General features: G+C 40.0%; 1 pseudogene; it reads left to right on the top strand.

Annotated features, from left to right (window-relative positions):
* Positions 1-1020: 1020 nt before the first annotated feature.
* Positions 1021-1801, top strand: LOC104853456 (annotated as a pseudogene).
* Positions 1802-25422: the final 23621 nt, after the last annotated feature.

Here is a 25422-nt window from a genome sequence, read left to right as displayed (position 1 = left end):
GATTTAAAAGGAAAATCAGGGCTCAACTGTGGTTTGTGCTCACCATTTTTCCCCTAGGAATAGTGCAGAGTTTCTCAAAATGGGTCTAACCATCCACAGTGATAGCACAGAAGGCAAACTGATGAATACCTCTGTTCCTGGTCCTGTACTCCGCAGACCCACGAAGATTTTGAACTACCTGGATTCCTTCTCAAAGTTGATCACACATAAGTACTTTTAAAAAACTGTGCTCTCCTAAAAAGAATTATGATGAATGAAATTTTGCTCATATCATTTTAACTGAGTGCTTAATACCTTAAATCATGTTTTCATTTTCGTTTACTTCTCATCCAAATAGTCCACTATCATTGTATTCCTCATTCACATACTCATTCACCTATATAAACTAATAAAAAACAGTGTGTCATGTGCAGCACTAGACCCCTGGGAAACAGAAGTCCTCCTGCATTTACTGGCCGATACACTGAGCCATGTCTAGCCCACCCCGATCAACCATCATCACAGTGGTACTAGCAAGAGGTTACGTTCTCTTCATGTCTCTGAAACATCTCCCACATATGGAAGCAATTCTGGTCTTGGGAACATTCTGTTGTATCTCTGTCCTTTTAAAATTTATCATCTGAGAAAAATATTCTGACCCCTCCCATTCAAAGAAATTCTGTAGCTATAAATTCCCCCTGGTTGGGTTAGTGTATATGTTTAGATTATATGGTATTTCCATCTTCTTGGAGGACCTATATTGTAGAAAAGAGCCAAGTGTTCCACAGGTGGGAATAACTGGGTTTGAGACTAACTCCTAGGGCCCCCAACCCATAATTACTTAATCTCTACAAGCCTCTTTTTCTTCCCCTGTTACACAAAGACAGTAATTCATATATGGACAGGTAGCTCTGGGAATCAGAGATCGTACAGAAGGTGCTCAACCCTTGTTTGTGTTCCAGGCACCAGTGGAGAGCCTCTGAATATCTGCGGGACAGAGCCCACACCAGCGAACAGGCGTGTTCCGGATGTGTCAACGACATGATGATCATGACAGTGACCTCGCTGGACCTCATCATCTGCCTAGTTGGGCTGATGGGAAACAGAGCTGGGCTTTGGCTCCTGGGCGTCCGCGTGCTCAGGAAGGCAGTCTCACTTGATGGCCTCACCTTGGCTGGTGAAGACTTCTTCTTCCTCTGTGGCCACATTACAGATCTTGTGAAAAGCTTCCTCTGCTACTTCCACCTGACTTCGTGGAGGGAGGTGGTCATATTCTCTCACCAGCTCATGTTCTCTGTGGTGACGTTCTCCTACGTCACCAGCCTGAGCATGCTCAGTGCCACTAGTGGTGAACACTGCCCATTTGTCCAGTGGCCCGGCTGGTACAGACCCCTCCAACCAAGACACGTGTCAGGTGTCATGTATGCCCTGCTCTGGTCCTTGTCCTTGCTGCTGAGCATCCTAGCACACATATTCTGTATCTTATCTTCCCTATTATTCCTGTTTTACATCTTTCATCACTGCTGCATGGCTGATATCTTTATTTGTGGTTCTTTGTGGGTCCAGCCTGGCCTTGCTGGTCAGGGATAGTCTGTGGCTCCTGGAGGTTGCCACTGACCAGGCTGTATGTGAGACCATCGGGCTGACAGCGCTGGTCTTCCTCCTCTGGGGCCTGCCTATAGGCATCGCGGGTTCTCTGTGGCCCTGGTTTACTGATGCCAGTGACTTGATTTACTTCAGTTTGATTGCTTTCTTTGTCTGGTATCACAGCAGCACCAATCTCATCATTTATTTCTTTGTTGGCTCCTCTAAGCACAGATAGCAGCAGCAACAGCAGCACAGCAGTGGTGGCAGTCCTTGTATTTGGTCCTGGGGAAGACCTTCGAGGATGTAGCCAAGGGAGAGAGAAGTGGACAAAGACTTCCTCAGGATACTGTAGAGATATCAGGATCCCTCTATTTTAGTGATTCTGTAACTACAAGAGTTCATTCACACAACACTTCTACAAAATTAGAGTCGATTGTGTAAGGTCAAATCTTATACGCATATGCACATATTGATACACTGATATAAATATGTACAGATGCACGCCCCTTTTAATTAAATATTATCTGTTTGTTTTAACATTACCGCAAGAGAGCTGAATAGTTCTATTATAGGCCATGTGCCTGCAGAGTCTAAATATTGACTACTATTATTCACATATACATTATATATGATCAACACATGTTCTGGCTGAATTGTCTGTTCAAGGCTGTTCTCTGACTCATTCTGGAAGCAGAAAGCTACGAGGAAAGAGAGAACCAAGGAGCGTGAACTAAAACAGATAAGACCCAACTTGATCCCCTAACAGCCTCTCCAGGCACCTGCAATTTTGATGATTTAAGGGTTGATGTTTTGAGGGAAAATTTCTCTCCCTTCATCACAAAGTTAAACACACATGGGTCCAGTTGTCAAAGAAGTTAAAGAGCTTTTAATGAAAGGTGGAGCAGTTGCTAGCCCATCTGCTGGCTCATGTCAAGGAGGTGGTAAACAAGGAGGTAAGGGGAAAAAATGAGAATCAAGACTTGCCATGTAAAGGTACATGATCCCAACAATGAATGTAACTGTACTGTATCCCTAAATGTACCAATAAACTCAATAATTAAAAAAAAAAAAAAAACAAGGCACCAACAGTGTCCATAAACAGGTTAGCACCTGTGCACAAACTGCACAGATAAAAACATATGGCCATGACTCTGTCTCCAACCACTAAAGTTTTATCTCCATCCAAAGCAGACAGAGGAATAGAAACCTGCAAAATGAAATTTGTTCTCAAGAAGTGGCCACTACAAGCCATCACAGTCTAGCTCTTATCAAGCGGGTGCCATGACACCTCCTTAAAATATAGTTAACTCCACACTAAGACAATACCAAGGAGAAGCCTCTCCCTATGACACTGTAAATGTACAACAGGCCATTGCCCCCATAACTTTTGCCTTGGTTGAGTCAAACTCTATCCACTTAATATCTGTGTGGATGGAACTGAATGTGGATGGATGTCAAATGCTCAGTTTCATTTCATTCTATTTATATTTTATTTTTTATTGTTTTTGGTACCGGGGATCAAACTCATGACCTTGCGCTTGTCAAGCAGGTGGCAGAACCACTGAGCTAAATCCCCGGCCCCATATTTCATTTTAAAGCTAGATGAACCTCAGTGTCCTATTACCTTCCTTGATATCCGTGTCACTTTTGCCAAGTACCTTGTCACTCTCCAGTGTAAACAGTTCATAGCACGTCCTCTCTCCTAGTACTTTCTCCTACTAATATTTATTAGGCCTCTGCAGATTCCGGTCACTTTAATTGTTTTCTAGTGGAATGTGCCCATTGCTGAAACCAGACCTTGTTGGCCATTTATCAGGTCAGCTGCGAGAAAGGGAGCTGCCTGGGGATGGGAGTACAGGCAAGTCCAGGAAATTTTGGCTGCAGAGAGAAGTCACACAAAAGAAAAATAAGTCCTTGGATGGTCATCTGGAACTGATGGATTAGAGATAAGCACCAGAGTTGTGATTTCAACACACAGAATCATTGGACTAACCATTCTCATAATTAGATGCAAGTGGCAAGCATTTAGTGTGTTTTTTAAAGATGAATTTATTGGTACATTCTAGGTAGACAGTACAGTTACATTCATTACTGGGATCTTGTACCTTTAGATGCCAGGTCTTGGTTCGCATTTTTCCCCTTGTCCCCACCCTCCCTTCACCCCCTCCTCCCTTCCCCACCTTCAAACACTTTAATTCCATTTTTACATTTTCTCATATTTTTTCCTTTTCCCTTGTTCCCCTTTCCCTATCCTTCTCACTGTCCCTACACCTTTGGTCCTTTTCTTCCTGTTTCGCGTTGCTAATTGTCCTGTTAGGATCTTGAGTACTATTTTAGTTTATCACACCAGAGAAACTATTTGGTATTTGCAAATGTGTGACTTATTTATTTCACACAGGAAAGAGAATATGCTCTAAATGTACCCATTTACCTATGAATGAATCTACTTTCTCATTCTTTATGGCTGTTAACTCCTTTTTCTTTACAAATCTGCTTAAATGATTTCTATGAAAACTACCTTTATTACATCAAATTCACTCTCCAATCTAAATAACATCTTTTTAAAATCTGTGTGTCCTCTTAAATAGATCATGAAATTACTTTTAAATTGTAATAATGATTTATTTCAAATAAATTCATTAAATGTATACAATGAAAATTGTCATTTCTATTTTAGACTCTGAAATATCCATTCATTCTCTACAGAAACAAACAAGTCATGAATTTTTCTGAGTACATAAAACAGTTTACTTATTTATTTATTTATTTATTTGGTACCAGGGATCGAACTCAGGTCCTTGCTCTTGCAAGGCAGGCGCTGGCACCACTGTGCTAAATCCCTGGCCCTCATAAAACAGTTTATAACTCATGTTTAAAAATGACAAATTAATCCTCTTGTAGCATAACGCAGAAGAAAAAGATAATATGCAATGTTTTAAAATTGTTAGTATTTGTATCAAACAAAATAAATAAAGAAAAAACCTGATGTGGAGGAAGAAATGATGAAATGCTGTGCATTTGGAGTATTTACATTTCATTTGAGAGATAATTTGATGCATTTAGAAACTAAGTAATTAGGCTCAGTGGTTCTGCTGCCTGCCTCGTAAGCACAAGGTCCTGAGTTCGATCCCCAGTACCATTAAAAAATAAATAAATAAATAATAAAGACTAAGTAATGAAATACTGCAATACAAATTTAATACTCAGAGCTACTCTAATAAAGAATTAAGAAGGGAGAGTATAGCCAGTGTTGAACTCCAGAGAATGAGACCATAAGAGGTATTGACATTGCATATACTTTGCATGTGGAGGGAAAAATTACAAGTTAAAGAGTTACCACTCCCTGAATAATACATGAATATAAAAGGGAAATTAATGCCATTGTGAGTTTTGCCTGACCCTATGTAATAGTTTACTATTTATTAGAAATTTCGACAATAAAAACTTGCATTACCTTTTTGCTTCCTGGTCTCCAAAACAATTCTTTCTTATGCAGACTACTTACAGTAATTACTGATGTGGCTAAATAGCAAATAATAGTTGCAAAAGAGCAGTTGCTCATTCTTAAGGGGGAACACTTAAGGTGCTAGGATGGGAGAGGCTTATAATTCAGTGAAAAATGGGCAGATGCCAAGAAATATCTCAGTGAAGGACTGTCTCTCAAATAGCTAGTGTCTCTGAGGTCTCCTTGTCTCTATACAGAAATGACAGGCCTATCCACCACGGTAATCGGTCTCCCTTGGTCACCTGCCTTCATTGCATTTTCTGTGGCATTTTTCCAATTTAGAGGCTAGATAAGGATCCTCTGCTGTCACTCAAATTCAGAAGCCCAATTCCCAAGGAGATGGGTATATGCATCGATTTCCCAGGATTACTATTGACTATGTACGGAAAACACATAATAACAAATTTTTCCAAAATTTAAATAAAATTTTAGAGGCATTTTTAAAAGAAAAGGCCATTCTTCAAAACTAGACAGCCCTGCACTTCCAAAGACAGAATGTAAAGCCAGGACAGACAGCACCAATTATTTTACTGCTAGTCATAATCTTTGGTATACATTTACATTTCTCTCTGTACCTTGCAGTGTTACATGAGGGAAGGACAGGAAATGATCTTTCTTCTGAACTGTGGGTTTTGTCACCTCGACTGTGAGAATTTCCAATGAAATATTAAGGTCATTCTCTATTCTGACCTGTCCATTCAAATCTGTGGCCTTAGGGGAAAATGCTGCATCTTTCATTATGGAAGGAGCAAGATGACACACACTCATTGCATCCCAGAGCTGTTCAAAGCTCAGGTTTCACTGTGATTGCTTTTCAAAGTTATTCTATTTCTTGTATCTCCAAGGATGCAAGGAGGGAAGGAGATGCCCAAGAGCTGAATCTTTGAGGAGTACTTTGTGATGAGACTATTTACAAGATGGACAGGGTGAAGTATTGTAAGTTAAACAACAGAGAATCACTACTTGTGCAGCCATAAAAGGGGAAGGGAAAGAACAGTGAAAAGCAGAGTGGAGCTGTAGTTGTAGACCTAGGATGAGTCAGCAGAACGAGAGACACTGTCACCTGCTATTTGCACCTTTACATAACCCATCTTGGTTTTATTTTTCCCCATTCCCCTGCCCTCCCTTCAACCCCTCCCTTCCTCCCAATCTACAAAGACTGTGTTTCCATTATTTTTCATTTTCTCATTGATTCCATTCCTGTTTTTTCTTTGCACTACTGCTCCAATTTCCCCTTTCTCTTTGTCCCTTTTCTTCCTATTTTACATTATCTGTTACACCTTTTAGTCCTATTTACACTTTCAGCTTCTCACCCTAGAGAAACTATTTGATATTTAAAAATGTGTGTCCTTTTTATTTCACTTAAGAGTGAAATGTGCACCTATTTAGCTATAAATATTTCTGGTTTCTGTTTCTTTATGGCTGAATAGTATTCCATTGTTTTAACAAACCAAACACATTTTCTTTATCCAGTCTCCCTTTGATTGGTATTGTGATGCTTCCACATTATAGCTATTACATATTTTGCTGATATGAACATGGGTACACATATATCACTGTGGTATGATCATCTTAATTCTTTAGGGGAAGATACCCAGCAGGGGAGTGGCTGGGTCAAATGGGACCTCCAATCCTAGTTCTTTGAGGAATCTCCATACTGATTTCCACAGAGGTTGCACCAGTTTACACTCCCACCAGCAGTGGAGCAGTCTTCCTCTTTCCTTGTACTCCTGCCAGAATTTGTCATTGGTTGATTTCATGATAGCAGCCATTTTTTCTTTAGTGAGGTGGAATCTCAGTATTGTTTTCATTTACATCTCTTCAATGACCAGTGATGTTGAACTTTTTTTCATATGTTTATTTGCTATTTCTACTTCTTTGTCTGAGAAATGTCTGTTCATTTCGTGTACCCATTTTTGGATTTTAAATTTGGGAGGTCTGATTTTTTAAAAAAGTTTTTAATATATCCCAGAGAGTAGACCTTTGTCTGAGGAACAGCTGGTGAAAATTTTTTCCCACTCTGTGGGTTGTCTCTTCATATGGTTGGGTGTTTCTCTTGGTGTGCAGAACCTTTTAAAGAAGACATCCCACTTGTTTATTGTTTATGCTAGTTCGCAGGCAACTGAGGTTTTGTTCATAAAACCCTTTCCTACACCAATGTCTTCAAGAATTCTATCTGACCTCTCTTCCAGCCAGGTTAGTGTTTCTGTTTTAATATTTAGATCTTTAATACATTTCAGTTTTAGTTAAGTGTATGGTGAGAGACATAGGTCTAGTTTTAATCTTTGGCAAGTTGAAACCCAGTTTTTCCAGCACCATTTATTTAAGAGGCTATCTTTCCTCCAGTGAGGGTGTTTGGCTCCTTTGTTGAAGATGACATGGCTAAGTGTGTCCGGAGTTGTTTCTGCATCTTCTAATCTGTTCCTCTGGTCCTCAGGTCGGTTTCTTTGTCAGTACCATGCTGTTTTTATCATGGTAGCTTTGTAGGATAGTTTCAAGTTGGGAATGTGATATGCCCTATCTTGTCTTTATGCCTAGACTTGCTTTTGCTATTCTAGGTCTCTTCTTGTTCCAAATGAATTTTTGGATTGTTTTCTCAAGGTCTGTGAAGCATGCGGTTGGGATTTCGATTGGGATTGCATTGAATCTATCTAGCAGCTTTGGATGTATGGCCATTTTCACTACGTTAGTTCTTCCTACTCAGGAACAAGGGATGTCTTACGATTTTCTGATATCCTTTTCAATCACTGTTTTCAGAGTGCTATAGTTTTCAATTCAGAGGTCTTTGATTTCTTTAGTTATCTTGATTCCTAGGTATTTCATGCTTTTGGATGCTATTGTGAAAGGAATTGATTGCCCCATTTCTCTCTCAGGTGTTTATTTTCTGTGTACAGAAAAGCTATTGACTTGTTTGTTGACTTTGTATCCAGCTCCTTTACTAAATTTTGTTATTAAATGTAGACGAGTTTTGATGGAGTCCTTGGGGTCTTCTATGTAGACTTTAATGTCATTAGCAAAAAAAGACAATTTGACTTCTTCATTTCCTGTGTTTATTCCTTTTATTTCTTTTCTTATCTACTTAATGGGCTAATGTTTTCAAAATTATATTGAACAGGAGTGTGCTAATGGACATGCTTGTCTTGTTCCTGGTTTTAGCGTGAAGAATTTCAGTTTATGACCATTTATTATGACATTGGCTGTTTGTTTTTCATAGATGACCTCTATCAGATTGAGGTAGAGACCAGTTCTTGGAGGGTTTTATCATAAATGCATGTAGGATTTTGTCAAATGCTCTTTCTGCATCTATTGGAATGATTATATGGTTTTTATTCTTGGCTCTATCAATATAGTGTATTACATGTATTGATTCGCATATGTTGAACCATTTCTGCATCCCTGGGATGAATGCCATCTGGTCAGGGTGTATGACCTTCTTGATGATCTTCTGCATTCTGTTTGTAAGTCTCTTATTAAGAATTTTTGCATCTATGTTCGTTAGTGAGGTTGGCCTATAGTTCTCTTTATCGGTTGGGTCTTTCTCTGCTTTGGGGATCAAGGTGATGCTTGCTTCCAGGAATGAAGTTGAAAATATTGCTTCCCTTTCAATTTCATTATAGAGTTTAAACAGTGGCAGCAGTAGTTCCTCTTTAAATGCCTTTTAGAATTCAGCAGTGAAGCCATCAGGATCCAGGCTTTTCTTAGTTGGTAAGTGTTTGATTATATTTTCAATTTCATTGATTAATGTTGGGTCATTTAGAATTTTTAGGTCACCTTTGTTCAACTTTGGTATTTCACACTTTTCTAGAAATCTGTTCATTGCTTCTGTATTTTTCATCTTATTGGCATATAGGTTCTTGAAGTCAGTATTAATGAACCTCTGGATTTCTTCTGGGTCTGCTGTAATTTCACCCTTTTTGTTGCTAATTGCATTTTTGGGACTTTTCTCTCCAGTTTTTCATAAAGTTGGCTAAGGTTTTGTCAATTTTGTTTATTCCTGCAAAGAACCAACTGTTGGCTTCGTTGATTTTTTTGGATCATTCTCTTAGTCTCCATGGCATTGAATTCTGCTCTGTTCTTTATAACTTCCTCCCTATCATGGCCTTTGTGTTTGTCCTGCTCTTGTTTTTCTAGAGGTGAGGTTCAGAATTAGCATCTTTATTTGAATTTGCTCTGTTTTCCTAATATCAGTTTTCATTGCTATGTATTTTCCTCATAAGGCTGCTTTCATTTTGTCCCATAAATTTTGATATATAGTACTGGCATTTTCATTTATTTGTAAAAACTGTCTGATATCTTCTTTAATTTCCTCTGTTATCCATCGGTTGTTCAGAAGCGTGTTGTTCAATTCCCATGTCTTTATGCAACTCTTATAGTTTCTTTTGCTATTGATCTCCAATTTCATCATATTATAGTCCTATAATATACTGGGGACAACTTCAATTCCTTTGCACTTACTGAGACACATTTATGAATGATTACGTGGTCTGTTTTGGAGATCTGCCCATGTGCAATTGAAAAGAACGTGTGTTCTGGTATTGTGGGGTGGAACACTCTGTAAATATCTGTTAAATTCATTTGTTCAATAGTTTGAGTTCTAGTACTTCTTTATTTATTTTATCTAGTTTTATTTACCTGTTTGTGACCGTGGGGTATTGAGTTCCCCCACTACTACTGCATTAGTGCTTCTTTAATTTTTCTTATCAGTTAGCATTTGTAATGCAATCATTGTCATCTCTTGCTCTGGGATTGTTGCCTTTAGAAGGATATGGTGTCCTTCTTTGTCCCTTTTAATTAGCGTTGGTTTGAAATCTACTTGATCTCCAATGATGATAGCTACTCCTGCTTTTTGGGGGGGATTTTTGTAGCATGAATATTGTTTTACACCCTTTAACTTCAGTCTATGAGTTACTTTTTGAATTAAGTATGTTTCTTGTATGAAGCATACTGTTTATCTTCTTTCTTGACCAATTCTGCCAGCATACATATATATTTTTTTAAATTGGTGAATTGAGACCATTCACATTGATTTTTATATTTGATATGTATTGAGTTATCCTTTTCATGCTGTTTTCTTTTTGTTGGATTCTCACCCTTTGTATTTAATTTCTTTTCCAACTTGATGGATCCATTCTGCTGGATTTCCTGGGTGGTGATCCTCATTGCCTTTTCATAGGATATTATTTAAAACTTTGTGGAGTGCTGGTTTGATATTCATGAAGCTCCTACGGTGCTCTTTGTCATGAAACTATTTTATTTCTCCATCTGTTTAGACAGAAAGGTTTGCAGGGTTGGAGGCTGTTTTACTTAAAGGCTTAAATACATCACACTGAGCACTTCTTGACTTGAGAGTTTGTGTTGAGAAATCTGCTGTGATTCCAATAGCCTTACATTTGTATGTGATTTGTTTCTTTAACTGCTTGCAGCATTTTGTTCTTCTGTTGGATTTCTGGAATCTTAACTATTATATGCCTACGTGTAGATTTTTTTTTTTTATCATGGCTAGTTGGAGTCCTATACACGTTACTTATCTGTGTGTGAAGTTCTTTTCCCCTCTTTGGGAATTTTTCTGCCATTACTTTTGTGAAAAGTTTTTTTTTTTTTAAATGTTGTCTGCACTCTCTCCTTTTTCTTTATTGACTTTGATAAGTTTTGTGTTAATTTTCTTTGTATCATTTAGCATCTGATGAATTGATTTTTTTTTGCAGTCCCGTACTGTTTTTAAGGAATTTTTCTTTTCCTGATCACTAATAGCAATCCTATCTTCTATATCTGAAATTCTGTCCTTGCATTTGCTCATTCTGCTGAGTAAACTTTCAGTGGTGTTTTTAATCTCCTGGAAATCTGTTTGCATCTGTTTTATGGATTCCATTGGTTTCCGTTGCTATTATTCCATCATGTTTCTCAGATCCTGTAATTTTTTGTCTGTGTCTGCTCTAGATTTATTAATCATGTCTTACACTATGGGCACAAACTCTGCTGTAATCTGAGAAATTATTTCTCTTTTCATTTTTTCCAGGTGCTCTTTCATTGCTAGTTCAGGGAGCTCACATGGTTGAGTATTAGATTGTTCCATCTTGTTTCCCTTTGGGGTTGTCTTAGGTGATCTGGAAGTCTGGTTTTGCAACTTAAGTGTCTTCTCATTTCAACAGATGCAGCCTGCTGTGACTTTGTTGAGGCAACTCTTTGCTCACCCTGTGGCCTTGAGTTCTCAGCAAGCCACTAAGTGGCCATTTCTCTGCTGCTCACCAGTACACCAATTCCTGGGTTCAGAATGGTGGTTTTCTGGATCCCTGAGTTGACCTCTTGACTGGGTGGGCTTCTAGTTGGGGCCTGTGTATACTTTGGATGGTATGTAGGTATGTCTGTCCCTGGGACCGCAGTGCAGCTGTTGTCTGGCAGGGCCTTTGGCTGGGGGCTGTGCACCCCAGTTCCCATTGACTGAGCAGGGTTCTGGCTAGTGTCTCCACACACTTATCAATTATATCCTGATGAGCCTTTTTATGTGCCTGTAGGCCTCTATAACTCTTTTCCAGGTGGGCTTTTGGTTTGAGCAGCTGTGCCCATGCCTCTGAGGTTGGGGTGAAGCCCTGGCTGGGATCTTCTGCAGCTGTGCAGCTCTTGTCCACACTGCTACTCCCTGAGATCTCCATGCACTTACTGATGTATGGCAGGCCTCTGGCTGAAGCTTGTGGGCCTGTGCAGCTCTTTTCTGGGCAGGCCTTTGGTTTGAGGAATTGTGCCTGAGGCCCTGGGATAGGGGCGGAGCCCTGGCTGGGATCTGCCTGCAGCCAAGCCCCTCTGTTTCTCAAAGCTGATCCCCAGGATCTGCACAAACTTACCAATGATACTGCAGGCCTCCAAACTGGGTATTTTTCTGTTATAAACTCTCAGGATTGTTTCATAATACAATGTAAATGGAGATTTGGGGACAAATCAGTATATATAGTACCTGATTGTCAGAGTCTAGGTTTACATGGAGATATTTTCTGGAACTCAGAAGTTTTAAAGAACACATTGCAGAAAAGCAGGAAATTGTTAGGGCTTCCAGGGCCCACAGTGTGTTATAGGGCCTGCTCTCTGTGGTGTGGTGGTCACAGGACACTTATGTTTTTACTAGTCCATGTTTGGAAAACATGATGAATAAATTTTGTGGAGCATTGATAGACACACAAGTCTTTTCACTTGCCCTTCCCCCTTCACATCACTCCTCTCTTCCTACATCCCTGGATCCCCTTACTATCTCTATGAGGTCTGCCTCTCTGTTTTCCAGCATCGACCTTTTATTTTGCTCTTCAAATTATGTAAACTTTGTATATCTCATATAAGAGATACCATGTGATATTTAACCGATCATGTCTGGTTTATTTCACTTGGCATTGTGATCTCAATATGCACTCACTTTCTTACAAATGAATCAAATTTATCCTGTATCCCTGAGTAGTATGTCACTGTGTTTATATGCAAAATTTTATTTATCCACTCCTTTGTTGATGCGCATATAGGTCAGTGCTAAGATATAGCTATTGCGTGCTGTGCTGCTAGAAACAAGAGTATGCATGCATCACTGTAATATTATGCTTTTAACTCTTTGAGGAAGATACTCAGAAGAGATGTAGTTGAGTCAAGTGAAATTTCTATCGTTAGTTTATTTGAGGATTCTCCCTACTGACTTCCATACTGGTTGTACTACATTCCTACCAACTAGGTAGAAGTGTTTGTTTTCCCCAACAACATTATCAACATTTGTACTTTTTTGAGTTCTTCATGATAACCCCTAGTTTTGCTTTGTGTTTCTCTAAAGAACAATAAAATTGAACCGTTTTTTCCTGTACTTATTGGCCATTTTTGCTTCTTTGGAGAAGCGTCTATTGATTTTGTGGCCTGTGTTTGTATTGGGGATTTTACTTGTAGGGGATCCACTTTGTTTCAGTTCTTTTAATATTTTAGATATCAGTCCTCTGTAGCTGCCAATTTTGCTCCTTCTCCAGATTGTCTCTTCACTTTAGTGGTTGTTTCTCTTGTTTTCCAAATTCTTTTTAATTTGATATAATCACATTTGTTCCTCCTTGGTGATATTCTTTTTCAATCAGAGTTGTTTTCAGAAAATCTTCACCTATGCCTATGTCTGCAAGAGACTTGTGTATTTTATCTTCCAGCTGTGCAGCTGGGTCTTTGATGCATTTTAATTTTATTTTAGAGCAGAGTAAGTGATTTGGATCTAGAGTCATTTTTATACATGTGGATAACCATCTTTCCCAGCACTATTTTTTAAAAGGAGTTCCATTTTCAGAGGAGTATTGGTGTTAGATGTTCTCTAAAGTTGTAGTACAATATGCAATAAATATAGTGTCTCCTGGACTATTCTTTGTTCCTAGAGTTTTTGTTACTACCTCTATGTTTCTGTTTCTTGATGGTCTATTAAGAGTTTTATATCTTTTTGTTTTACTTTGGGAAATTTATACTTGTCTGGGATTGTCTGTTTCTCCTAGGTTCTCCAATGTTTTGGAATATAAATTTTAAAAGTAGTTTGTTGTAGTTTCCTGGATTTTGGTGTTGTGGCTGTGAAATCACCTTTTTTCATTTCTAATTACATTGCTATATGGTTTTCTTCTTTTCTTTTTCGGGGCAAGCTTTGCTGAAAGTTTATTAATCTTATTATCCTTTCAAGGATTTCATTGATTCTGTGTACTGATTCTTAGTCTCAATTTTATTAATTTTCCCATTATAATTTCTTTTCTTCCATTAATTTCAGACTTGGATTGCTCTTGATTTTCTAGGACCTTGTGATACATGGTTAGGCTACTTACTATTTGGGGTCTCTCTATTCTTTTAATGTGTATCCACAACTGCTCTCATTCTATCCTATATGTGTTTAGGTGTTTTGATCCCATTTTTACCTGAATTTTGGAAAATTTTTATTTCTCTGCTGTTTTATTCTGTGATTCATTGATTTTTAGTATTGTATCCGTTAAACTCCACATGACTGTGTAGCTTCTGGGATTTCTTGTTATTTATTTCTAGCTTCTCTCCACCATGATCCTTGGCACAAAAAAGTGATAATGGGAAAGCAGTCACTTGAAAGTGTGTGTGTTCATGTATGGAGTCACAGTACGAGGCTGGCAGAGGATGGCTTGTCCAGGCAGTTGGAGATGCACTTCTCTTGAAAACACACAGCCTCATATGCAGAGAACCACAAGATGGGTATACCCAAATCTTTCTTCTCCTGCCTTGTGGTGTCGCAAAGTGCCTCTTAGTGGTGCCCGCAGCTCAACAAGACACAAGAAGGGCAAAGGAGTTAATGGATGTCACACCCTTCAGATTCCAAAAAGGTAGGTAAAGATACAATGAAAATCTTCATAGCAAATGAAGTCCAAGTCTTATATATGATTTTCTACATACATGGCTTTTCTATATATGTTAATATAGAGTCACTTCTCATCTCATCTTCATTAGTTAGGTTTTGGTATTTGTATGTCCTTTCTTTAGTGTTGTTTTTATGGCACATACACCATATTGATCAAAATGCCTTGAAAAATGTAATGTAATTACAAAGGAGAATAATGTGCTTTCTTGCTTAGAGTATAAGTTTTCTTGCTCAAATAGAGGACCATTATAATTATTATTTAACAAGAACTATTATAAACCTAAACTGGAGTTTCCAAGGCATCAGCCTTCAGGAATTGTTAAAACTTGGTGCACCTCAAATTTGGGGAAACCATTGTGTTGGTCTTTCATGACTCCTCATCTTATCAGTATTACAGCTTTTGTGGAGGAGGACAGGATTGAATGCAGGGGGATTATATTGTACACTCAACAGCACAGTGCTCAACAATTAAGATCCAACTTTAACCATTCCTAACACTGTGTGCCTAAATGTTCTTTGGTGCTGAGCAAAGCCGTATTCAATCCTCAGTTCAGCCAGGTGCAGTGGCACATGCCTGTAATCCAGATCTCAGGAGGGTGAGTCAGGAGGATTGCTGTGAGTTTGAAGCCAGCCTGGGCTGTACAATGAATTACAGGCCAGCCTGAGCCAAATAGCAAGAGCCTGTCCCCCACCCACACAACAAAAACAGAATTCTCAGTGCTCAAATCAAAGGCATTCTAATGGTCAATTTCAGTTGGTTGAGCACATATAAATAATTCTTCAAATACATTGATAACTATCCACAACTATAATTACAATGAAATTTTCATCATAATGTGGGTTTATGTTGTAATTCCTTTCATTTATTTCCATTTAGCATGCTCTCTGTTAAGGTAAAGATCCTCATTTATTCCTACATTATTTGAAATATTCAGAATAAAATGTGCCATACATAGAGCTAATCCATGACAATGTAAAATCTGCTTGTTTTCAAGGGATGTCACACTGACTCATTTCTAGCTCAGCAGGTCCAGCCATCCTTCAACTGTCTTAGTAAGAGTTTTCATTCCCCTCATGGCTCTAAATAAGGTCTTCCTTCCTTGTGTGGAAGGAATTATTATTAGTCATGTGATTGTAATGACCAATTTGTATCTTTATAAATTCTTGTGCCTGAGAAAAAAATTTCCCCAGAGTAGTGCTGGATCCATAGCTCTAGCCCATTAAATGGTGCTATTTGGACCATAGATTATTCCTATGTTATTTAAAGGGTATTAAGTGTAAGATGTAAGGCTCAGGCTGTAGAGTCATCCAGAAGTTGTATATTCATATTGTAGGACTTCTTAGATCTTTATATATTATTAATAAGTATAGTCATCTGCTTGCCTTCTCTGTATAGGTGAGACAGTAATTTCCACAGAGCAAGGTAGTCCTGATATTAAATGACCATAAAGCACTCACTCAACACTTATTTGTGTTGGCAGAGGAAAGAGTAGAGTATTTGTGAGCATGGATCCAACCTTCCAAAGCACAGAATCCTCACCCATGAATTGGAGTGCCCGTCCTCTTCTCCAGTTTGTCACAAAACCCTTATCTTGGAGTTCCTGAATCTCAATATTATCTTTCTGGGCTGGCAGCATACAAGGTTGCACTCTGTCTCCTGAGTTTTCCCATGGGCAACAATGCCATCTCAGTATAAATTCTCAACCTTGATCTGACAAGCTACTTCTTCCTGTGCTGAAACATTACTGGTTCCCTGTTAGATGTTACCAACTTCTGCTAACACTTTTCTGTCCCTGTCTGTGCATCTAAAGATATGTTGGAATTATCTTACCCACTCCAGGCCTGAGCATTCTCAGCTCCAGAAGCACTGACCAATGCCTGTCCCTCTGCTTCTCTGTTTGTTGCTGCTGCCCCCTGAGACAGATTGGAAAAATCTTTCTGTGTGCCTAAGGCCCTAGGATAGAATTTTCAAGGTGAATAAAACGTTCAAAAAACTGAAGAAAATGTGGTGTTCCCGATATATGTCAGAGATGCGTGTGTAAAGAAAGTATGACTAATAAGCAAGTATGGCGGAGCTCAAAGATGCATCTGGTGAACAAGGCGACAGGTCTTCATCTGTGCTCCACTCTGCTTCCTGACCTCTCCAGGACCTCATGTGACACTTTTCTCCACATTTATCCTCTTCAGGAATGATTCATAGCACTCTCTTGAAAATCATCTGGAAATGCTATTCCCTTTGCCTAATGAAGACCCTGCCCCACAAAAAATTCCCAAATAAATGGTCACATCAGCACACCTGTTTGTAGAGAATAGTAAAAATGAAATAATACAAAGACAATAAGAAAACCCATCAAAATCATGTAGTCTGAATGCAGAGTAAGAGGAACCATGGGATTCTGAAGGACAGGTCACAGAGGAAAAGGCGGGGGCCGGGAATTTAACTCAGTGGTTCTTCTGCCTGCTTTGTGAGCACAAGGTCCCAAGTTCAATCCTCAGTACAGAAAAAAAAAAAGGCAGGATTTGCACAGAGGAAAAGGTGTAGCACCGTAAGCAGGATGGTCACATACACCCATGTTGGTGACATCTGCTGGGTGACACGGCATCCTGACTTGCAGGATGAGGCTGGACTAAGATAAACAGGTGAGCAATTTTGACCAAAATCAACATTTTCCACTAATCACTATTAAAAAGAAAACAGAATGAGGAGGCCAGATTAGGAGTTGTCTAGATGTCTCTAGAATACTCAGGAAAAGTCAAATGGACCAGAGCAGGACATGTGTGATGTCTCTCAATCTTAGAAATATTCTTCCCTGAAAAAGTCATTTCTCCAACTCTGCACAGCAGAATGGAAGAAAGGTAAGGGTTTGTACAGTACTATCACATTTCAAGGTAGGGTATTTTCCCTGAATTTGTACCACAGCTTTCCACTCCTGGGCTGTACACACAGGAAGCCATGGTGTTTCCTTCAGTAAAAGGCAGAAGATAGAAGCTACTTTCTTCCAAATGAGTATAAGCAGACCTGACTGTGCAAGTCATTGTGACCTCCTTTCTACCTCTGGGTCCATCTCAACATGTTCTCTTCTATATTGTAACCATTCAAATCTTTTTCATGGCAGAATGCTGTTTTTATGGTCATTTAAGATGCAAGGTAACATGACGGCCCCCCCTCAATGAAATGTGCAAACACATCATTCTATTATTAACTATGAAACTTCTTCTTCTTTGCATGTTGCAGAAGGTTTCAGGAAGAAAACTTTGATACAAAGAGGAATGGTGAACAATGGAGGGGTATTGTTTTCACTGAATATTTAAAAGATGGGTAGAATTAAGGGAATGAGATAGTGTAAGTTCATAGACCTATAAGATACCATAGTGGTGCACAACTTCTAGCTCTAGATTTGAAAGGATAAAGTAAAAATCAATCACCAGAGAGAGTGTAGTTGTACATGAAGTTGTAGCAGTAGGGAAAATGAGTAGGCAGGTCAGAAGCACCTCCAGCGTCAACACAGAGTGTCACCAAAAAATCCTTCTCCTCTTGTTCATCAATCCTTTTACTGTGATTTCCCATAGCTGAATTCCATCAGAAACAAAAAATATATATATTCCAGTAAGGCACGTCAGGAAAAGCACACTCTTGGGGTGCCACACAGGTTAGAAAAAGACAGAGGGAGTATCTGCATGAGCACTGGAGACCATTTCTATATCCTTTCTATTTTTTGTCCTTCCTGGAATTTCTTCAAACAAAATATCAGTGAATCATTTCTCATCTCTTTTCCAGCACTGTCATTCTTCCCTGGTTTGAAACTTCTTGCTTTGTTGTCCCTACGATGGCACATTCACCTTGCTGATCAAAAATATTGTAAGAATGGACTATAATTTAAAAAGGAAAGCATACTTGGTTGGTGAGAGTGTACATTTGGCTTATGAAGTAGAGAGCCATTAAAATAAAGGCCTAAGTGGGAAGTGCTTTAGAACCCTGGAGACTTCAAGGTATCACGCAAAGTTTCCTCAAAGTTGATGCTCCCTAAACCCTACAGTGGAACCTTTCAATTAGTAATGATTGCACCTCGAACAAACTTCATTGGCTAAGATACTGACACTGCACAAAGCTAGAGGGGCACCTTTATCCTTGTAGTCCTATACTATTCCCAGTCACATTAGCATTTTACCCTGGGGATGCAGGGCAGGGAGAGGCCAGTGTATTCCCTATTAATTCTATGACTCAGGAAGTAGTTACATCATTCTGCTCCATTCTCATTGGTGAACTCCTAGACACATGGAGCCATCCAGCAACAATGGACTGGAAAGTACCATTCTTTCTATACAATTTAAAATCAAGGAAATTACTTACTATAAGACAGAATCAGAGAATGGATATTCGGGCCTACTCGGCAGCCCCTGATTTTCTTTCAGAGTCAGCACTCAGAAGAACATATCCTCTGAAGTCCTCATCAACAAGCAACAGCACGACAGAACTGTCAGAAGGCTTCACCCGGGGACTCTAGAGGCCCAGAGCTGGCCTCTGCTGTATCCTTGATGATGAGCTCTCAGGAAAACCCCTTTATTATTTTGAGCCTCAAGTTTTCCTCTTATTCAATGAAGATACTACACTAAATGATTTTAAAGAAACAGAATGTTAATTGTTTTTTAAATTGGTGAATAAAACAGGGACAAACTATATTTTATGGATTTTCCCTGTTTGATGAGGAAGACGTCACATCCTGTAAACAAATGTACAAACTATTAGGTGTCTTGAGTGGGGACAGCAGACTTTCTGTTGCCTCTCATTTCCTGTTCAGAACACAAAGCCTGCGGGAGCTGCTTTTCTGAGGGAGCTCATGATGCCACCTTCCCTTCTTGATGCCGCTGTGCAGGCCCGGAGACTGAGGTGCCATCTTTCCACTTGTGCTGTGTATTTGCTCAGCTGAGACCTCAGAATCCCGAAGCCGTGACTGTCTTTTGAGACAAAAGGGGGCTTCTGTATTCATCTATTGTTTCTTATGCTTTATTTGATTGGCTTTTCTTCCTGTTGGTTTATAAGTTTTATGTTAGATTTTGTTTTCATTCTCAACATTTATTGCTGTTCTTTCTTCACTTTGGGCGTTGCTTGTAAGATTTTTCCTCCCGTACATGGAGTGGACATACAGTGGTGGTGGACCCAAAAGGCTGGTCGAAAACATGAACTCTAAGGCAGCCTTTCTGTGTTAGTATCCACAGTGTGTGAAACTACAAACACAGCAGTTATCCTTTCTGGTCACTCATTCCATCTTCAAGTTATAGCTTCGTCTCACACAAAAGCCCTGCAAACACTACTGTCTCCCAGTAGAGAGCATAATGTAGACTTCTGTTGTAAACACCACTTTCCATTATTCCCTAGGGATTCACCTGCAAAGGCCACTTTTCCGTGGTAATCAAACCTCACCCTCACTCCTCCCCTATACCACTGACCAATTCATCTTACACAAACATCCCATCCCCACTCCGCATCAAAGTGCATCCAGGTGGTCAGCAAGCCCACAGTGAGTCTATTTCTTATTTTAAAGATGCTTCTGTGTCAATGTCTCCTATCTGGCACACACAGAGAATTCTCCCAAACACTCACAGCTGACCTCAAAAAGGACTATGATGAACAAGATTTTCATCACATTAAATATTTTTTTCTGAAGTCTTGGCATGTTTTTCTTTACCATTAACCAAATCTAGCATGAGCTGTCCTATTCGTTTACTTATTCTTTAAATAAATATTAGGAACAGAGGGTTCTGTTCCAAAAGTTAGGCACACATGGGACCAAGAGTGCTTGCGCCTCTATTCAGCTGACACACTGAGCCATGCCTATCCCATCAGTGTCAGCCCTACTCCTCTGTGAATACTGATTCCCCACCTTTGGAGATTTTTCTTAGTCTCTGCAAGCCTCTGTTACTGTCTTCTGCACCACAGAGCAGTGAAATTCTAAGAACCAAAAGGCCAAACATCAAGAAAAAGATTCTTCTTTATCTCCCCAGGGGTCAGTGGAGGGTTTTTGTGCAAGAACTCAAGCACCAGAGCCCACAAGTTGACATCACACTGATGAAAGGAAAGGACATGGTCCTTTCTGGGACTTTCAACATAGAAACTATGCTTTTCAATCTTGTTGAAAAATGATTATGCATAAATCAGAGTGTAGTTAGCGAAATTACATATTTACACATTAGAAGACTGTGTATATACAACTGTGTGAGGTCAAACATCAATTTTAATTTCTGGTTAATTCGCCCATGAAAGGCTCTTGTCTATCTGATGTTGGGGACTGACATTGACAGGACAAAACTGAACCAAGTTAGAACTAGCTAGCACCCATATCAGCCTCTTTGATCTCCTGTGGCAAGAGTGTTTTGTAGGGGAAGTTGGCTGCCTCCGTCTTTTAGCTAAACGCATGCCTGGGGCAGCAGTCAGAGAAGCTGAGGAAGTAGCCAAGGAAAGGGAACAACTTGAGGCCCAACTTCTGTCTCATGACAGTGGCGTAGCTATCTGGGAAGCAGCAACATGCACAAGCACCGCGGTGTCCTTCTACCCACCTGCAACACAGCAGCTGTTTGGCTTCCGGTCCCGAACTGAGATGCCCACCTGAACCAGAAACGTAGAGGAAAAGGAATTCTGAGAAACAGTCGTACTCACTTTCCTGTCTCTGGGAGAAAATACCTTTCACCTCTAACAGAAAGACAGAAGTATTTTGGCTGTTTCAGTAAACTCAGCCCGTGCTCAGGTGGCTTGAAGGCACAGATGACATAGCAGAATGGCATGGTGGGAAACAGCTGCACACCACATGCGGCCCGCAAGCACAAGGAGGTGGGAGGGGACAGTGGTGAGAAGACACCCTTCCAAGTCAGTCCCTCGCTGACCTGAGCCTTCTGAACAGGCCCCACCTCTGAACATGAGACTCGGGGGGAATATTTTATGTCTCGGCCACGCCGGTATTTCAGCCTGGACAAGTTTACCCTTTCAAGCTACCACTGCATCCCCTGTCACCGTGAGTTCCACTGACACAGCTTTAAACTGCAGCAGCCTCACTTGCCAGGCGCATCTGTGGTCACCCCAGTCACTTGTTCATACCTAAGTGATTCTAAGTATCCGCACACAGCAGCCCAGAGGAAGAAGTAGGACAATTGACTCTTGTTCTCTTATTTTACCCGGGTGTTCCTGTGCCTTGGGTTAAGTTTCATTTGTATTTTTCCATTTGATCCTACTCTTCTCCACCCATCATGCTGAGCACTCAGGCTCTCATTTGCTGAATGAATAGTGGAGATGGTGGATCTAGATGATGGGGAAATAGAAGTGCTCTGGTCTTTCAGGCCGATGCACCAAAGCACTTCTTGCTCACCGGGCCCAGCCAGTCGCATACCTACGTGTTCAAGCAAGATGTCATGTTCTCCTCCTGCCCACAAGGCATGGTCTTCTTTCTCTTCCAAGATCAGACCACCCTTATCAGAATGTGGGATGAGACGATGTTTTTTCATCATACACTGGGGAGAAAATATCTGGCCCAGAACTGAGAAATGTGTGGGTCCAGAGTCATTTTCTCTTCTCTCAGATTCTTTCTCAGACTATTTGCTTCCTTATTCAGGAAAATCAGAAGACGTTACATAATAGATGGGCAGATTTGGGATGGGCGGGTCATAGGATGTGATGGAGCTACGGAATGCTCCCATTCCAAGAGAGTACAGTTGTTGCAGCAAAGTGAGACCAGCACTTGGCGTCAGTGAGAACTGAGCTCCAGACAAGTTTCCAGGACCTGCCTACGTAAATGTTTTCATCTCCACAAGCCCATGATTGCTCTTCAGGAACATAAAGTCTCTATTTTCTGTTCATAAGAGATTCCAAAAGGAATTTTCATGGAAATATTAACTGAAATGACATCCAACTAGATAATCTGTCCACCTAAGGGAGCGAGGTTCTGCACCACTGAATTTGAAATACGATCATTATATAAGCAATATGTCCCTATCCTGCCCTCAGAGACTTGTTGTCTCATCTCTGACTCTGGACAATCTGACACAATGGGTGTACAGTGAGTTAGAAGGGGTACTGCACAGGCACGCAGGTCTCTCAGACTCTGTGATCACAAGAAGATATTTGTGGCATCTCAGCAAAAGTAGGAAAAAGTGGGGCAGAAAGCAATGGAAAAGACCGAAACAGTGCTTCAAGAGACCAGGGCAAAACAGCACCAAATCACCATGGCATCTTTTCCTTTCATGTGGAAGATGTATTCACTCCTTAATGCCTGAATTACTAAGTTTTCATACTATAATGAGGTAATGAATCCCAGCTACTTCATAGAAAGAGGCTTATTTAACTCATAGTTCTGGGGATTCAAACACATTTATGTGGGTGGCTTTCTTGTTGTAGGGTCCTGAAACAGTATGACGTTTAACATGACAGAGACAGGGAACTTGTGATTGTATGACTGTATGGCTGTCACACCTGTATTTGTCCCTCTTCTTGCACATCTCCAGGATTCAGTCGTGAGCATCCTGTCTTAATGTCTCCCACTAATTGTGCTCACCTTCCAAAGTCCCTGTCTCTAGAGGCCATCATTCAGTTAAATTTCCCAATTAAACTCCCATCCTCTTAATACTTAACAGTGGGGATAAATTTCACTACACTAAATCTTGAAGGATTCCTAGATGCTTTCCAAACCACAACAATAACTCTCTGACACGTTACAACACTGTATGCGCTCATTCTACTTTGAGGCTCTTGTCAATTGGATCAATATTCCAGAGTGATAGAGTGTTACTCAGCTTTCCTACTGGTAAACTTCCAGTGAGAAACATTGTGGCAGAAACGTGTGGTGGAGCAAAGATGTTCAGTTCATGGCAACTCCTGAGCAGAGCACTGTGACTGTTCTGTGATATCGAGAAAAATAATTTTCAAAACAAGATACAGAGCACCAAGGTAAAAATGGCACAATGAAAACCTTCCTGAAATGATTCAGGTTAAAACAAGACCAAAAGCCATAGGGCAAGCATCAAATCCTGTAGTTCCAGATTAACAACCATGAATGAAATGTCCTGTGCAGATATGAGGTCTATCTAGAGTGGTAAGGAAGACCCACCACCCTATGACCTCAGCCTTTGGATCCCATGTTGCCTTTCTTTTGTGGGCTCTTTTCACAGACCATTTTTCCTGGCATCTCCTATTCCTTGAAGTCTCCAGAGGACCATTGGTTTTATTTCTTTGATTACACATATTGCACTATCTGAGTTTCCTTCACTGGACTCTCAGAGATTTGTTTGAATTCTGAGTGGAGGCCTTCCTGACACCACAGCTCTTGCATTCTGCATGACAGTAAAACCAGCATTGAAAAGAAAAATAGTTTCCTGTTTAGTTTATTGGTACATTTAAAGCAAACAATACAGTTACATTTATCACTGGGATCTTGTACCTTTACGTGATATGGCTTGGTTCATATTTTCTCCCCATATCCCTGCAAAGACTTTCTTTTAAATATTTCCTTTTTTCATATTCTTTCTTTTTCCTTCTCATTCTACTTTGAGGCTCTTGTCAATTGGATCAATATTCCAGAGTGATAGAGTGTTACTCAGCTTTCCTACTGGTAAACTTCCAGTGAGAAACATTGTGGCAGAAACGTGTGGTGGAGCAAAGATGTTCAGTTCATGGCAACTCCTGAGCAGAGTACTGTGACTGTTCTGTGATATCGAGAAAAATAATTTTCAAAACAAGATACAGAGCACCAAGGTAAAAATGGCACAATGAAAACCTTCCTGAAATGATTCAGGTTAAAACAAGACCAAAAGCCATAGGGCAAGCATCAAGTCCTGTAGTTCCAGATTAACAACCATGAATGAAATGTCCTGTGCAGATATGAGGTCTATCTAGAGTGGTAAGGAAGACCCACCACCCTATGACCTCAGCCTTTGGATCCCATGTTGCCTTTCTTTTGTGGGCTCTTTTCACAGACCATTTTTCCTGGCATCTCCTATTCCTTGAAGTCTCCAGAGCACCATTGGTTTTATTTCTTTGATTACACATATTGCACTATCTGAGTTTCCTTCACTGGACTCTCAGAGATTTGTTTGAATTCTGAGTGGAGGCCTTCCTGACACCACAGCTCTTGCATTCTGCATGACAGTAAAACCAGCATTAAAAAGAAAAATAGTTTCCTGTTTAGTTTATTGGTACATTTAAAGCAAACAATACAGTTACATTTATCACTGGGATCTTGTACCTTTACGTGATATGGCTTGGTTCATATTTTCTCCCCATATCCCTGCAAAGACTTTCTTTTAAATATTTCCTTTTTTCATATTCTTTCTTTTTCCTTATTTCCTTTTCCCTACCCTTCCCACATCCCCTTTAGCCATTTTCATTCATTTCACACTATCAACTATGCCATTTCAACCTTATTTACACTTTTCATTTTTCACAACAGTGAAACTATTTGGTATTTACTTAAATGTGTTTTTCGTATTTCACTTGAGTATAGCTTCATTTTGCATACGTTTAGCTATAAATGTCTCAGTTTCTCATTCTTTATGGCTGAGTAGTACTCCGTTGTATCTTCTTTATCCAGTCTCCAGTTGATGGGCATTTGTTGTTTACAATTGGGGGTCAAATGGGAACTCTCATCCTAGTACTTTGAGGAATCTCCATATTGCTTTCCACAGTGGTTTCACCAGTCTGCTCTCCCACCAACAGTGGAGAAGGCTTCTTTTCTCCCCACAGCCCCACAATCATTTTAATGGGTAATAGCAGAGGGATAGCTGGGTCAAATGGGACCTCTCATCCTAGTACTTTGAGGAATCTCCATATTGATTTCCACAGTGGTTTCACCAGTCTGCTCTCCCACCAACAGTGGAGAAGTCTTCTTTTCTCCCCACAGCCCCACAATCATTTGTTAATGGGTAATTTCTGATAGCAGATATACTTTCTGGGGTAAGGTGTATTCTCAGTGTTGTTTTCATCTGCTTCTCGCAAGTAGCCAGTGAT

This window comes from Fukomys damarensis, unplaced genomic scaffold, assembly GCF_012274545.1.
Source record: "Fukomys damarensis isolate Sample0158 unplaced genomic scaffold, DMR_v1.0_HiC HiC_scaffold_16, whole genome shotgun sequence".
Classification (NCBI taxonomy): Eukaryota; Metazoa; Chordata; class Mammalia; order Rodentia; family Bathyergidae; genus Fukomys; species Fukomys damarensis.
This window is presented reverse-complemented; position numbering and strand designations above follow the sequence as displayed.